Source organism: Spea bombifrons, chromosome 2, assembly GCF_027358695.1.
Source record: "Spea bombifrons isolate aSpeBom1 chromosome 2, aSpeBom1.2.pri, whole genome shotgun sequence".
In the NCBI taxonomy this organism is placed as follows: Eukaryota; Metazoa; Chordata; class Amphibia; order Anura; family Pelobatidae; genus Spea; species Spea bombifrons.
The window spans coordinates 84160381-84176624 of NC_071088.1; the positions used below are offsets into that span (position 1 = coordinate 84160381).

At 40.4% G+C, this 16244-nt stretch overlaps 1 protein-coding gene across 1 annotated transcript in view; it reads right to left on the bottom strand.

Annotated features, from left to right (window-relative positions):
* Window positions 1–15868, bottom strand: part of BBX (BBX high mobility group box domain containing) — a 48139-nt gene extending 32271 nt beyond the window's left edge. The window contains exons 1-2 of the mRNA XM_053454981.1: window positions 15676–15868; window positions 12683–12749 (exon numbers count right to left, since the gene is read on the bottom strand). The gene's annotated coding sequence lies outside the window, so the exon portion shown is untranslated. The remainder of the gene's footprint in view (window positions 1–12682; window positions 12750–15675) is intronic.
* Window positions 15869–16244: the final 376 nt, after the last annotated feature.

Sequence of the window (16244 nt, forward strand, 5' to 3'; positions counted from 1 at the left end):
AAGACAAGATCAAGGACTGATTAAGACCCGAGTCTTACTTCTGGAATAATGGGCAGGCTAGATGGCCTGAATGGTTCTTATCTGATGTCAAATTTAAAGTTTCTATGTAATATACAACATATATAGAATCTGAATATGAAGGCGCTATATAAAACAATAAATAATAACAACACAAATTAGGCCTGAGGCACTTTCCTAGAAAATAAAAACAAACCTCAGTAGCCAAATATATGTATATATGCAATTAGAAATCCTTTCAGAGTGAGCAAAAATGTATAAGACATACAGCACCTATAAACAGGAATCCTACACCAGTGCAAAGAAAAAAGAAAAAGTTTCCAAACTAAAACTAGTACTGATCCCCAAACAGCTGTTGCTGCATTGCTTCCACCATTCACCATTTGTTTGCTGAGAATGGGGGAGTAGTAGTTCAGCAGATGGTATATACCATACGTTTTCACCCCCCCCTCCGCAATAAACACAAAAGGTTACATAAAAAATCCTAGAAATTATATTATTATAAATTAATTATATGTAACCCCTTCTGGTGACCAAGTACTCAATGATATTTTAGATCAGTTTAGCTTTAAATCAACAGGCAAAATATTAAAATATACAAGAACGCTCCAGAATTGCAAATTGTGTAGCGAAACTGTAAAGGGTAGTTCTGGAAATTGTTCAGAGCACTTCGCAAGGTTTTGACACTTTATAATACAAAAAAGGGGGTTTTATTTGCTAAACTAAGAGCAATTACATACCAAAGAGGTAAAATACTAACAGATATACTTATCCATATACCAGATTTAATTGTTCTGTTTTGACAGAGCTTCAAAAACTGTTTTACATGTTTCCTCTTTAGGGGTAATGGTTAATTTATTCAAAATAGAAAAGGGATGATGTGTGGATATCGCCTATCTAGATTTCAGTAAAGCATCTGACATTGTCTCATAGAAAGCCCATAAATAAATTGCGGTATTTGGGTTTGGAAGTTAAAATAGTTGAATGGACAATGCAATGGTTGAGCAACAGGAGGCAGAAGGTTGTAGTTAATGATCTATATTCAAAGTGAACCTCAGGGATCGGTATTGGGACCTGTGCTTTTTAATACTTTTATTAGTGATATTACAGAAGGTCTGAATGGTAATCTATGTCTTTTTACAAATGGTATAAAGGTCTGCAAATGGGTAGACCTTCTGAGTGGAACCAGTCAAATGGCATGCAATTTAAGTAAATGAGAAGAATGGTCGAGAGTGTGGCAGCTGCAGTTTGTTAACAAATGCATACAAATCCCATAGCAGAATATAGCATTCGGTACACTGTTCTGTCAGTACCAAATGAAAATAGAGACTCATGAGTAATTATTTCTGATGACTTAAAGGTAAGCAAACAACACAATAAAGTGTTAAAAAAAACTATTAGGGTGCTGGGTTGTAAAGCGAGAGGTATTAGTGGCAGGGAGAGAGAGGTGATCATGTCACTTTACAGATCTCTGGTCAGGCCTCACCTAGAGTATAGTGTACAATTCTGGAGATCCCATCTCTGACACATTGGAGGGTGTTTTCTGGGAATTTTCTGGAAGTGAAAGACAAACAAACTAAGGTTCCACAACTCCCAAGCATCCATCTTTCATCCCAAGATGTTCCTTTTTTCTAGGAGCTCATAATGTTTGGTGGGCACCAGTATTTTGTGTTTTACAGCTCAGAAAATTAAAACAAAAAAAACCCACCTTATTTGTCTTTTTAAGCAAATGTGTTTCTTAAATCTCTAAAGTGTTTATCTTGGTAAAGCCATACCCCAGGCACACCTTGAATCACACCCCCTAAAACAAGTATCCCAATTTGGCCATTGAAACTGCTGGCAGGGATGATGATCATAGATGTATTTAGAGTTGGTGCTTTGGTTTAAGTCCTAGCAAATTCCACCAACTGTTGACGTTTATCACATTCTCATCTGCCTGTCTCTTCCTACCCCAAACCTTACTGCCCTCCTTATCATTCACTTCTCTATATGGCTGGATGGAGGAAGTTCTCCCATCTTGCTGCCCGTCCTTGCAATAATGCCATTTAGTGGCACCTGTGCACCAATCTCAGTGTCCCACCTGATTGTAGGCTACTGTCTTTCCCCCAATATCTACCACCCTCTGCCTTGGTCAGGTCAGCCAAGGCCAAACAACACCACATATTAGATTGGTTCTGAAAATGCCTTATTGAAAATTTGATTATTCATTTCCCCACAGCTCACTTACAAATTACTGTTTAGAACTTTAGATTTTTAACTAAGCCACTACAGGTTACCTCTTAAAACATGACTCTGCATCATATTATGAATGTACTGCTTTATTCTTTACATCTTGAGTTTGCAGGCAGTTTGAAAATTCATCTGAGTGACTTAAATAAAATCCAACAATTATAATTCCAAGAAAAAAACTCTTAGACATCATATAAGCAAAAATACTGTCCTTTAATTTGATAGCTCATACACATAAAAGTTCAGATATGTATATAAAAGATAATAACCTGCTTATGTTGTATTTTATTGCACTGAAGTCTGAAGTTTAGAGACCAAAACATAAGTCAAATAGAATATAACTACAATTAAATTGAGGTCAGTTGGTCTATATTAGTTGCCTCCTCATGGACAATAATGTCCATAACCTTTTTAACTTTGCTCAATATGCTCCTTCTTTATAGGAGCAACTTATGCTCATTATTATTATTTTCATTAGATTTATACATTGCCAGCTTTGTCTACAGAGCGGTACCATGAGCAAACAGCACATAACAAGTAGTACATCCCTTAACAACTTGAACTTACAGAAGAAGAAAGTTGAGGAGAGCCCAACTCAAACTAGTTTATAACCTAGAAAATGTTTAGGGAGAACTTCCCCTTTAACCCCTTCAGGACCGGGATTTTGATACTAACGTGTCGCTAAAGGACCAGAGCCGTTTTTGTGTTTTTGCCATGTCTTTCTTCAACTGTAATTTCTCTCTTATCAATTGGTGCACCCACACAAATCATATATTTTTTTTTTCAGCACAAGTAGGGCTTTCATTTGAAACCATATTAAGCTGGGTAGTACATTGTTTTGTTTGAAATAAACTGGAAAAAGTGGGGAAAAAATGAAAAAAAAGCATTTTTTTACAGTTTTGTATACATACAAATTGTACACACATTGAACCAATGGGAAAAAATTATCCCAAATATATTCATTAAGTTGTCCTGATTTGGAAACCACCCAACATGGCCAGGATTTTTATCTATTTTGACCAGTATAGGGCAAATATTGCAAGGCATGCATCACGTTTTTGAAATGTAATTTTTTTCAAATTTGGCATGGTAGTCTAATAACTGCAATAGTTGTCACAAATACTGATTATCCCCCCAAAATTATATGTTTATGAACAGTAGATAAGTCAAGGTGTACAACTAGGGTCATTTTGACACTTTTCAAACAGGGATTTTATCGCCAATTGCTGCCAAATTTTGAGGTATTTTTATATTTTTTTGGTTTTTTTGCATTTGTTGCAATGTTGCTTTAGATTTTATATTATATTTTGTATAGAATATGTGCAACTGCAGAACAAATCACCAACATCCCCCGGTTCCAACAAGGCCTCACATGCATGGTTCATGCATTTTTTGAGGAAGCTATGAGGGCAAAACTGGAACATGCGCATTTTCCTTTTCAAATTTGGAATTTTCAGAAATTGGTTTGCTGAGCCCATATCCCATTTGGGACATTTTGGAAGCCCCCCCACTGTAAATTACCCCATAAAAGTATATATTTATGAACAGTAGACAAGTCAAGGTGTTCAACTAGGGTAGTTTTGACAGTTTTCAGCCAGCCATTTCTTCACTGATGTCTGCCAAACTTCACAGGGAAATTATTTGATTGCATTTTTAATCATTTACATTGATTTAATTTTTAATCATTTACAAAATTACATTTTGTTCACCAAGATCCCCTGATTCCAACAAGGCCTCACATGCATGGTTCATGCATTTTTTGAGGAAGCTATGAGGGCAAAACTGGAACATGTGCATTTACATTTTTAAAATATTTTTTTTTATCAGATTACTTGTAAGTGACAGGTTTAGGCCGCTGACATCAATCAGGGAGACCGATCAATAATCAGCGATTTAAAATGTCACCGACAAGTGATCAGGTAATAATTATGATTTTTTTATTTATTAATAATTTGTGTTTTTTCATAATTAACCTAGATGACCCCTCTCTCTTTGTAGAGCAGGGTCATCCATGGGCTGCCATAATGATCCGATCACTCCTATTGGCTAGGAGCGATCTGATCAGCCCAGCCCAGCCCAGCATTTGACCTGGAAGCACCCTGGACTTTCAGGTCAGTGCTGTTATTTTTTTTTTATTATTATTATTTTATTAATTATTTATTTATTTATTTTTTAATTTTTTTTTATTTTTCTTTATTATTATTATTTTTTTAATTTTTTTTTAACTCTTTCAATGCTGATGCTCCATTGAAGCACAGCATTGACTGATATTTAGTCCCCACAAGCTTGTGGGGACTAATATTAACCCCTGCAATGCTGCGATGGGGGGTCATACACAATCGCAGCATTGAAGGGGTTAATTGAGGAAGAGGGGGGGTAGGGGTTAACTGAGCAAGGGAGGGGGTGGGGGGGCTGGTCTCCACACTCATGTGGAGACCAAAGAACCCTGTCTCCCTGTCCCTGAAGCTGCCTCTGGCAGTTGGGACACAATCTCCAATAGACTGGAGATTGTAGGGGAGGAGTCTCTCTGATCAGTCCTACAGGACTGATCAGAGGACTTCTGGGGGGTCGTTTTTGCTGTTGCTGGTCTGCCTGGGCTTCCAGGCAGACCACCAGCAGCAGAGCCCCCTACAAAACGGCAATTAACCCCTTCAATGCCGCGATCGCGGCATTGAATGCCGCGATCGCGGCATTGAAGGGGTTAACGCTGCACTGACGCTCTCATGGAGCGATCAGGCAGCAGGGGGGTGTTGGATCAGGCCCCCACACTTGTGTGGGGACCCATTCAACACCCCCTCCCCTTGCCTGAAGCTGCCTGTGGCAGCTGAAACCGCGATTGCAGATTTTTCTGCAATCGCTGTTTCTGCCTACAAAATCACTCCGTGGGAGTGATCGTAGGCTTGGGGGCGGGTTTAGAGAGGCTGTGCTGTCTGCCCAGGAGTCCTGGGCAGACGGCAGCAGCAGCGCCTCCACGATCACCGCGATTGTGGTGATGTGGGGGCGTTTTTTGGAGGAGACGTACCTGGTACGTCCCGGTCTACCGGTGACTGTTAACCAGGAAGTACCAGGTACGTCCCGGTACGGAAGGGGTTAAGGTGACAAAAAAGTGTTGGAATGACTGCAATGAGCGCATTAGGTAAGAATTCCAGACAGGCAACAAACAGGATTTTAACAATTGCAGAGTCATCACGGGCGCATGTGTACATACTGATACTATGTGTCTTACTAAGAGCTGCACGTGAAAAACATATAATAACAAAAAACAAATAAAAGCTTTCAGCCTTGTACAATTGCTCACTCATTTTGACAGACCTTGTCACGCTTTCATCATGATTTCAAGACTTACTTCATCCCATTCACATTATTCATAAAATAATCAGTGGACAGCCACAGCCAAAAGGTTTGCTGGCATCAGGCCAGGTGATAAACCCGTCTTAAATATCTTTTACATTATAAAGGACATTTAAATCATATGCTGTCACATATTCAAAATCCAGTTAAAAAAACCTGGACTTTTGTACAATGAAAGAAATGTTACCATATGTTATTCTGATTCTAGGGCACTACTGCACCCAGCATAACACTTGACCTTCTGCTGTGCAATAATAACCTACCTAGGAAGAAACTAAGTACTGACACATCTCCATTTTTAAATGCATGGGGGCATATGGATATCATGAATCTAAGATAAGACCAAGAAACGATAGTTCGAGGCAGACTAGTGAAATTTTATGTTTAATTACTCTGGTATGACCACATGGGTTATAAAGTGTGTTACAAGCATCCCTTTTGTCTAGCCTTCTTTAATAGTTGGCACCACATGTCCATAGGCAGCATGACCCTAGGGACCTATACCATTAAATCGACTATTTGATGCAACATAACCAACGTTTTCTTTCACACAAGATATCTGCATGGCAAAAACTGGGGGCCACATCTGGCCAGTAAACCATCAGCTTAACAAGTTAATTTCCAGTGGTATCATCAAAACGGCTGCTCCCTTCAACATTATTTTGGCATGTTTTATAATAATGTACAGTATATGGAGAATCCAAATAACACGAACAAGGACGAGAAGATCTCATATACCTTTATCTATATAACCCTAGAAAGGATTCTATTGCAGTTATTGTCAATAGCGGCAACCAAATGGTTTTCATGAAATGTACATATTAAAATACATTGTAAGAACTTTAACTCGTCAGGTCATAAGACGTAAGAACGTCTATTCAGGACATAAAACGTACTAGAACACCTCATGCTGTCTTGATTCAACAGGTAAATTAACCTGATGCACCAGCGCAAAATGAAAGTTTAAAAGGAAAACAATTATATATATATATCTTAAAAATAAAACAGATATGTGCTTTTTAGAAAGTTTTTTCAGTTCTGCAATTTGTAAGTGTTAAGGCTATAGTTCCAAAAAGCGATGCTCATCTTTAAATATTAAACATACATGAAAATCCCAGGTATGTGAGGTGTCTCTAAACTCAAGGCAAGCAAATTAATATATTGTAGGGGGGTTTTTGTTTATATTTTTTTCAAGTTTCTATTCAATTGTGCAGATACACTAAATAAGAAAGATAGAAATCAGAGTTAAGTGATGAGATTGTTGTCTAACTTTGTGTTGCACGTTTTTTTTTTTTAGTTTTTTTTTTTTTTTTTTAGTTTTTTTTTTTTTTTACAGCTTGTTTCCCAATGCCCTCAATGCAACCTAACTTGGTGTCTTTACAGAGCTCACTCTTACAACTCTTTTACATGCTTGGATCTCACTTGTAATCAGATCACATGTCATATTGATACCATGGTGGTTTCCTCTAGTTATTTACTTATTTTTTATTACTATTTTTGTTTCACTTTTTAATGGACTAAAAACGTTCCTCTTCGAACTGCACACTGATCGCTCACACAGAGGATCAGGAATTAGGGCTCTGTGGGTCTGGTTTCCTGATCACACCTGAGGCAGGGTTATCACAGCACAGGGGCCCCTTTTGTACTGATGGTTCCTATGGCACCAACGCTGATGCTGCTGGAAACCAATGCCTGAATGTCTGTTTGGGCATTGAAATAGCGTCGGTGTAACAGCAACAGCACCAAAAGCCATTACGCGGTCTCTGCTAGCTCAGAGTAAGCAATGTTGGCTTTTGCTGACAGAGAAGAGAACGTGGTGTTATCTGGCATCTCCCATGGAACAAACCCACCTTACCAGCGGTGAGCATTAGACTAGAGCAGGGGCGTCCAACATGCGGCCCGTGGGCCAAATGCGGCCCGCGAGACCTCCAGGTGCGGCCCGCGTAAGATCGGCAGCCAGGGCAACTGATCTTACGCACCTCGAGCCCTGCTACAATAAGAGCCCTGCTGCTTACCTGTGGGAGGGTGTTTTGTACTGAACAGAGGAAGCGGAACCCAGCAGAGTTCACGTGACATCACATGACTCTGTTCCAGTCCTGCTTCCTCTGTTCAGTACCAGAGAACGCAGAGGGAGGCCGCGCCCCCTGCTGAAGTCTGTGAGCGGCATCGAGGAGCTGCAGTGCAGGTAAGGGGGTGAGGAGGGAGTTTGAATGAGTATATGAATGAATGAGTGTGTGTGTGATAGCATGGATGTGTAAGTGCTGGAATCTAGGCATGATGGGACTGTGATTGCTGTTAGCAATCACACTCCTATCATGCCAAGTCAGCCAGCACATGCTGAAACCTGGCTAGCTGCCCCCCTTGTGTATTGATGCTGCCAGCAGTATGGGGTCTGCACATCACTTACAGCCACCCTGTACCAGCATGTACTGGCTGACTTGGCATGATAGGAGTGTGATTGCTCACAGCAAGCACAGTCCCATCATGCCTAGGTACCAGCATTTACTGGTTGCCTGGGCTGTTAGCAATCACACTCCTATCATGCTAAGTCATATTGCTAATTTTTTTGTCCAATTGTGGTATGTTACCTACTTTTATTAAAAATGTGAGTTTTTATTATTATTTTTAAAGGTGGGGGGGTTATTTTCGGTTTTGGCTAAGTGAACCGTGAATGTTTTGGTCCAGAATTTTCATTTTGGTGCATCCCTAGAATAAATAGAACTATTTCATTTTTAATTATCCTGAATTTGTAGTCACAACACTTTCTAGGCCCAGAAATCAGTGAGAGGAAAAGTAAAGGTTTTGTGTCATTTACTTTATTTTAATCTGGATATTTTATTAAAGGCCATACTTTCTCACAGTGAAAAATTAGTGCGGCCCACGGACATACACAATTCTGATGAAGTGGCCAAATAACTTGCACACCCCTGGACTAGAGCATGATTTATATCTTCCTCACGAAAGGGTTAACTTTTTTGTGGATGTAGCATTCACTTTTTTAAGAAGAAAAAATATAGCTGTATTAGCCAAGAAAAAAACATATTCAAAGTTGATTTTATTAGGCCCACATAGAAAAAAGTCAAAAGTCACAAAAGCTTTTGAGAACTCGGGTCTTTTCCGGGGAAACTTGTAGCAACTTGGGAACCACAAGTTTCCAATGGGAGATAACGTGTGAAATTTAGGAAGTAGGGATAATGTCATCACAGTGAACAAGGACAGCATGTCCCCTGTGTTCACAGTGAGTCTCAGGGATCAGTGGATTACGATGCAGTGTAATTAGTATACAAGAGTATACCATCTGATAAGCAGGAAAAGGCACAATAAAACTAGGTAAGAGTGGGAGCTGTGAAGAGAGTACTTAAACCTCAAAATAATCAGTGACTTTTTCAATTGTGATATCTCAGGCTCTAAAGGTTTGTGTGCATGCTACCTTATACTAGCTGAACGTAAACTTGAACAACGCACCAGTCACTTGTTTCTCTCTTTATTAGAGAAACTTTGGGATTGTTCTCAAAAGGTCATAGTACATTAACATGCCACTGTACTACAAGCCACTTTAGCTTGAGAAACAATTGAAATGTATGGAGCGGGGAATTCTCATGAATCCCTCAATGCATTTGCAAGGGGACAAAAATGCTAGTTTATAGGGGAACACCCAGTTTTTTGTATGTGTCAGGAGGCTACCTAGTAATATGTACTAGCAGGTTTTTGTCACTTGACATAAGAGACCAGGAAGGGTGTTTCTCCCAGTGCAGTACATCCATTGAGAATGGTGGGAGTTCCCATTTAAACAAGGAATGGCTATTACATACATTTCCACGCAAAACATATGAGCAGTGGACTGCTCAACAAAGAGCGAGTTGCCATTGCCCACATTTAATTGAAATATTTTTTTGTTAACTATATTACGCTTTAGTGTTTTTTTTTCCCTTTCTGTTTTTCATATATACATTCATATTTGTAAGGTGCCATTTTTATTTTTAACACTTGGGTGTAAGAACCGCACTATCCTAAATTGATTGAATTTATGTGTCTAGGTTGAGACAACTAGAGGGAGGGTGCAGCTGGTGTGGCGAGAGGCGCAGTGCACACAACAGTAAATTTTGGGGGGATATTTTGATTTATTCAGTACTTATACATGGGTCTTAGAATGAGTTTATTGATCAGGATGTAGATAAAGTATAACAAGCAGCTAGAATAGCTGTGGCTTCCAAAAATACTAGTATTGAAGACTTTTTTGATTTGGAAACTAAATTCATTGTTACTCACTATCATTTACTCTCCCATGATTTCTCACATTCTCTCTCGATGTCTCTACCATCTCTGGCTAACTGCTTCCATACCTCCGCTTTCTTCACTGCAGCTCCTCTACGTGTTCTTCTATTATCCTTCTCCCGGCTCTCCCCAGCATTATCCTAGCCTCTTCCCAGATGGATCTGTGAGAAACGATCTCTTCCTCCACAGACCCATCTGCATTATTCTAGGCTGGTGTAAAGAGGAGAGGGTGTACGCTAAAGCTATACCAGGGCAGAATAATATATATAGATCTGGGGAGACAGAGAAGTATAGAAATGTTTCTATTTCCCCACAGACTCATCTGCATTATTCTTGGCTTGTGTAGTACAGGCCGGGGAGAGTACTTTCTCCAATCAGGGAGAGGGTATGCGCTAAAGGCTCTGTTCTATCGCATAACTGCTACACTAGGTCAGGATAACGCTGAGGAGAGCCAGGACAAGCAGACCACCGGAAAAGATAGAAGAAACAGGGAACAAGAAGTGGAGCAAAGGAGAACCAGAGACACTGAGGTAGAGAGGCAATGACAGGGAGTGTGTGATGGAGTAAGAGGGAAAAAAACCCAATGAAATGCAAATGAAAATACAGAGCTCTCTGCTTCGTTTTTCATTTGTTTAGTTGGGGCCCATTCTTGTTAGTGGACATTCGAATGAACTGACAAATTTAACAAAATGTGTTAAAAAAAATAACTGAAATTTAATTGTACAAGTCTAATATTTTCCAAACTGGAATTTACAAAGTCTGGAATGTTTTGCAAATCTCAAATACAAAAGGCAAAGACAAAAACAATAGTATTTTTTTCAGTTATGAAACAATACAAGGTGTTGCAAATGTCTATTATGAAAGAGGGCATGAAACAATTTTTGGGGGATGATAAAATTACTATTTACTTAGAATATTATCTGTACTAAAATGTGAAATCACCTTACCGAGGTTCTCTCTTGAGGCATTTGGTGTTAAGGTTGAGGTAAATGACAGCACACCCTATGAGAAAGGGACTGAGTGTACTTTGCCATAAACCAGTTGCAAACATCTATATTTCTCTCTGAGGTGCTGTAGACGACGCATACATTGGTTCTGAAGTGAGTTTTGTTTACCAAGATCTTAACTAGACCTCCTCTAAAACGTGTAAGCCAAAATGAGCAACCCTCTAAGCAGGTTGAAGGTTGTGATTTAGAACTCGGCCTCAGCTGATTGGCACACATCTGCAACCCAGCTGTCAATCGGACAGTTTCCAAAAAATAGGTGTATCTCAGTAGATACACCTTGTTTTATGAACATTTAAACGGCAGCTGTAAAATAACTTTGGTTTCTAAAAGAAAATACAAAAATTATTTAAAACGTTTATGGGCACTCTAAAAATATATTATTATTAAAGTTACTTTCCCAAATCTTACATTTTGCAATTCAGTACACAAAATTAATCCTGGTATCTGAAAATTAAAATAAGCAACCATATCAGAATATCACTAGACATGATAATTCTATTCTCAAGATTTGCATGATTATTCCACCCCAAATTATTTTGGCACCCCTCCTAACCTGCAGAGGGTCAGCTGGCTGGCTTTGTAGGAGTGGGTGAGGAGAAGGGACTTTTATAAAAATGAACTAATATGTTAGTTTCACCAGCTTTGGCTAGAGACGACCGCTTCCTTGGAGTGAAGTATGCCCTTACTTTTAAACCAAACAATTCAACAGATTAAAACACATAAAGTGTGAGTTTTAGGTGGTTCTCGAATTGCATTTAATGATGCAAAATCTATGTTGTTATAGTTAACCTTTGAAGCTGACCTATCAATTACATTTGCTATTGGCATTACTATATATACATATTGATGAAAACTATACAATAATGTGTACTTTATTTTCCAGGTTGTTACATTTGTGGTAAATTCATTTAGTCTGTAGACAATTACAAAGATTGATTGTGTATGCTCAACTCTGTTGCAGTTTCACTTTAAGAAAACTAAAACCTTTCCAAGAATAAGCAGTCAAAATAAGCTCCCTGACTTCTTAAGCACTGTAGAGTCAACACACAAGTTCCTCCTGAATGACCAGCCCTGCGTAATGCATAGTGACATTGATGAGATGATATTTAATAAATCTATATCTGCTGGCCAGCTCAGTCCTTTCTGAGGGAGAAACGTGCCAGGCAATGTAAAGAAAAAATTCTTCATAGCTTTGTCAGGCCTAGCAGACTTTATTGGTAAGTGGTACAGGAAACTGCTGAGCCACAGGTTCATTGGTAAAATAGCAAGTTCCTCTCATTAGAAGTACCAAAAATCACAAGGCACTGACTTCTGTGTCTCTCAAGGAAAAGCGAGAGCTAAAGAAAATATATAGCTATACTCATGTTGTTTTAAAGCCTAAGGATAATTGTTATAAGTCTGTATAAGTCATATATATATTAGAAGTCATAGTACTGTGATAAATGCAGGAAGAAATGCTCGCTTGTGGTATTGTTTGGGGCCTCCTTTCCATATATTATAATATATTATGCCAGTGGTATACATACATTATTATAATTAGGTGAAACTAAATTGGTCATAGATTGAAACCTCACCAAGCATGTTCATGATATATAAGGCATGCTGAACACAAACCAGGTTAATTATTTCAGACCTCTAAAGTTAATTAAAAAAAAAACTCAGTTTGCTTCACAATCAAACCCTTCTTTTCCTCCGGTCAAATTATTTTATCCTGGCGATACAATAACTTATTATTATATCATATATTTCATATACTATAATCCACATATAACTGTTTTGTAGAAAACAGCGAAAATACTTACCAAAGAAAGGCAAATGGAATCACAGAATACAGAATCTGTATCGGGACTTTTGGCATGTGACAGTGATCTATAAAGTACCAAACAAAAAGAAATATATAAATATATATTAATATATATATATATTAAAGGTAAATAATCTGTCCTTTGTTACCTTGTCACGTACTTGTCATTGTAATACACCATTCTGGCAAGATGGTGTTTTTACTGTAACTTTCACAATTCAAGAACTTTAAACAAGTTATATAAAAAGAATTGTCATCTTGTCAGAATATGATCTTCATTAGAATTATAACAAAATGTATTATGTATTCCGCTTTATACCAGGTGCATGCATCTCCTAGTACAAATCTGCCCCTATAGTTATGATAGATGATGTAACAGGAAGAATAACAAATTCTGACATCGCTGCAAACACCGTGTTTCCAACTCCCATAGCATTTCCCATAAGAGTAGAAAAGGTAAAGATGGTGCCATGCTTCACATTACTTTGCTTTCTTATGTCTACACGACTTTCTGTGGGAGGGACTACATATTTCACGCTTCTGGATAAGGATCCCCTTGTCCAGAAAAAAACAAGAGAGAATGCACAATCCGATGCTGTAATATTTATAGCACTTTCAAAGAACAGACCCCATGCATTTACTGTGTCATCTAAGCCCCCACCCAACGCACTTCCACCTCATTAGAAACGACTGCAAATCCTAGGTACAAACACACAACAAGGAAAAGCTGTACAGGCAGGGGATGGCTCTGCCTCTCATCATACACACGGACACAAACCTGGCCGGTTACAGATTACAGGACTGAGGATCCAGAGGACGTACTAAATAAAACCCCCACAAAGTCGGGATCAGATTTTTTTTCTTAACAACTGAGGGCAGAGGGGAAAAAAAGATGTCGACAGAGAGGAAGAGATAGGATGATAATCTAGCGATCACGGTGGCATGTAGGATCGGGTTTGCATCTCAGTGCAAAATGTCGCTCTTCTAAAGCTGAGGAGACAGACAACCCGGAGAGAGACAGGAGGGACACACAGTGAGTGAGACAGAGAGAGTCCATCTTGCGTTGAGAAGGGAGGTAGGGTTGACGAAGTGCAAAGCTCACCCGGCAAACTCTGCAAAACACCTCCATGTGAAATCAGGAAGGAGCGAGCGGGGTCCTCCACGACCAGCCCACCCGATCTAACAATACCAGAATGCACTTTGCGATACCCCACATGAAAAAGTGACGACAGTGAGAGACTGAGTAGCTAAGAGCTGCCTCCCGTGGGCCCCACGGCTCATGTGCATACACCCACATGGGTACCAGGAGCCCCGTGTCCCCAGATCTCCCCTATGGTGCGTCTGTATTTACTGTACTGGGTCTCAGGACTGTTTGCATCTCAAACAGGGTGCCTGATCTGGACGTGTCATTAGCAGGGTATGTAATGGTTTCGAAGCCCCAGGCCAGCGGACTGTATCTAATCCCCCAGCACACAGCCCTGTATATGGCTACATAAAACAAATTCACCCCATTGTGCCTCACTCTGTGCCCTCCACTTCCCACTTCGCACCATTCCATGAGAAATTAAAACTAACTTTTTCAGGAATTCCAGCTGATACAAAGTGACAGATCGAAGTTCCATCATGGAACCCCGGCCCCCCAGTAAACAAGTGCATGTGACGATGACCTCTGTAAAGAGAGGGGGGTGCAAAGGATTTGCCTCTTTCCCTCTTACATTTATGCCCCAGCCTTGTTCGTGCATCGTTTCGCTTTTACCTCCTGCGTGAGCCGGATCACGCTACGGGATCTGTTTGGACCTCCATTAAAACAATAACGCTTCGAAAAAAAATATTCACAAACAATACAATCAGGTTCAAGCAGGGATCTCACGATTCGATTGCAAATATAAGTTCATATTTGTCGCAAATTCTACCATTCAAGTTTTTTTTCTTTCCACATGTACCTAGTGTATTGCAAGAAAAAAAAAAGACAGAGAGGCAAGAAGAGGGAGGAGAAAGCTGGAGTCTGGTTCCTCTAATTTCACAGGCGATCAGCTCTGTGGATTGATATGACACAGTAGTTGTCGAGTAGGGGGATCCACGGCATGCCGGGGTGCATCACCTCCAAGTTTTCTGTCATCACCACCCTGTCATGTCGGGACTTAACACCCAAACGGGACTTTAAACCGCGAGGCCTTCCCACCCGAGCTTTCTCTCTCCCCCCTCTCTCTGTCAGTGTCTCTGTATCAGCAAATCTCCCCACCTTCAACTTATTGACACAATATAATTCCAACCATAACATCAACCGCCGCCCCCCCCTCAACACCACCAACAGACCCACCCCAGCCATCAAAGCCTCCAGATACCATGATACCATCCTTCTCTAACCCCATCTTTCTGCACTTTCGCTTAAGCATTACGAGGGAGGTACTTATATCATACACACTATATTGGCCATAACAAAAAAGAGCAGATGGGAGCAGCAATAAAACACACTCTCTAATGGATTGTCATAGACCCCGTGCGGGGGGCATAACCCACTTTTTTATATACCATATGTATAAAGTTTAGGGTGTGTGCGCGAGGGGGGATGCACGCCATTAATTGCCAAGCAGGTTTCGATGCCACCCACCTTCTTTCGCTGGGTACCCTCCCTGTCACCCGGGTGCTGCTGGAAGCAGCCTGGCACCAGTGGCCTGGCTCAATGTCTGCTCTCGTGCACTCACCTCCCGGCCTAGAGACCCGGGGAGGAGGAAGAGCACAAGGCAGGCGGACCCATAACACACACACTCACCACATCCCCCGGCTGAAGTTTGCACCGGCCCAAAAAAGTGACTGAAAATTGTCACAGGGACAGGCAGCAGCTGCTCGCATGCCTTCGACTGCATGTACTCTACCGACTGCCTGCTGCCTCCCGGGCACCCGAGCAGCTTTTAAGTGAATACAAAGTGTTTGAAGGGAGGAGAGCCATATGCAAAGAATAAGCTAGTGTCATTCAATGTGTTCACTTACCTTGTGCTCCACACAACCACTTTTTTTTCCTTTTATATATAAATATATATTAGTTTGACATGGAGCCCCTCTCTTTCTGTGTGACAGAGTGTGCACCCACTACTGCCCCTGCAATTTCACACCAGGGGAGGTATAGGGAAGGGGACTCGGCTCTGTTCCTCTGAGCCGCTCCGTACAGCGCTTCACATAGTGTACAGGCAGCGACAAAACGGCAAACATTCATTTATAAGGCAGCCTGGGATTGGCTCGGGGGCTGAGAGACAGCCTGGACAACCATACAGATGGCCTGTTACACTCAGCCCGGTCTCCCTCACACACACACACACGCGCATTCACATACATGTATATATATATATATGTATGTATCACTAGATGTGCAACATACTGCACTTGAAGTCCGGGTAGAATGTCTGTGTTTTCTTTCCTTTTGTGAACATTCTGTTCTAGAAACAAATGGCACAGGTGAACACAGTATGTGCACAGTGCAATGTACTTACAAACAGTGCAAAGTGGCTGAACTGAAGAAGGGGATGGGCAGATAATACACTGGGGGGCAGATTCTATTGTCA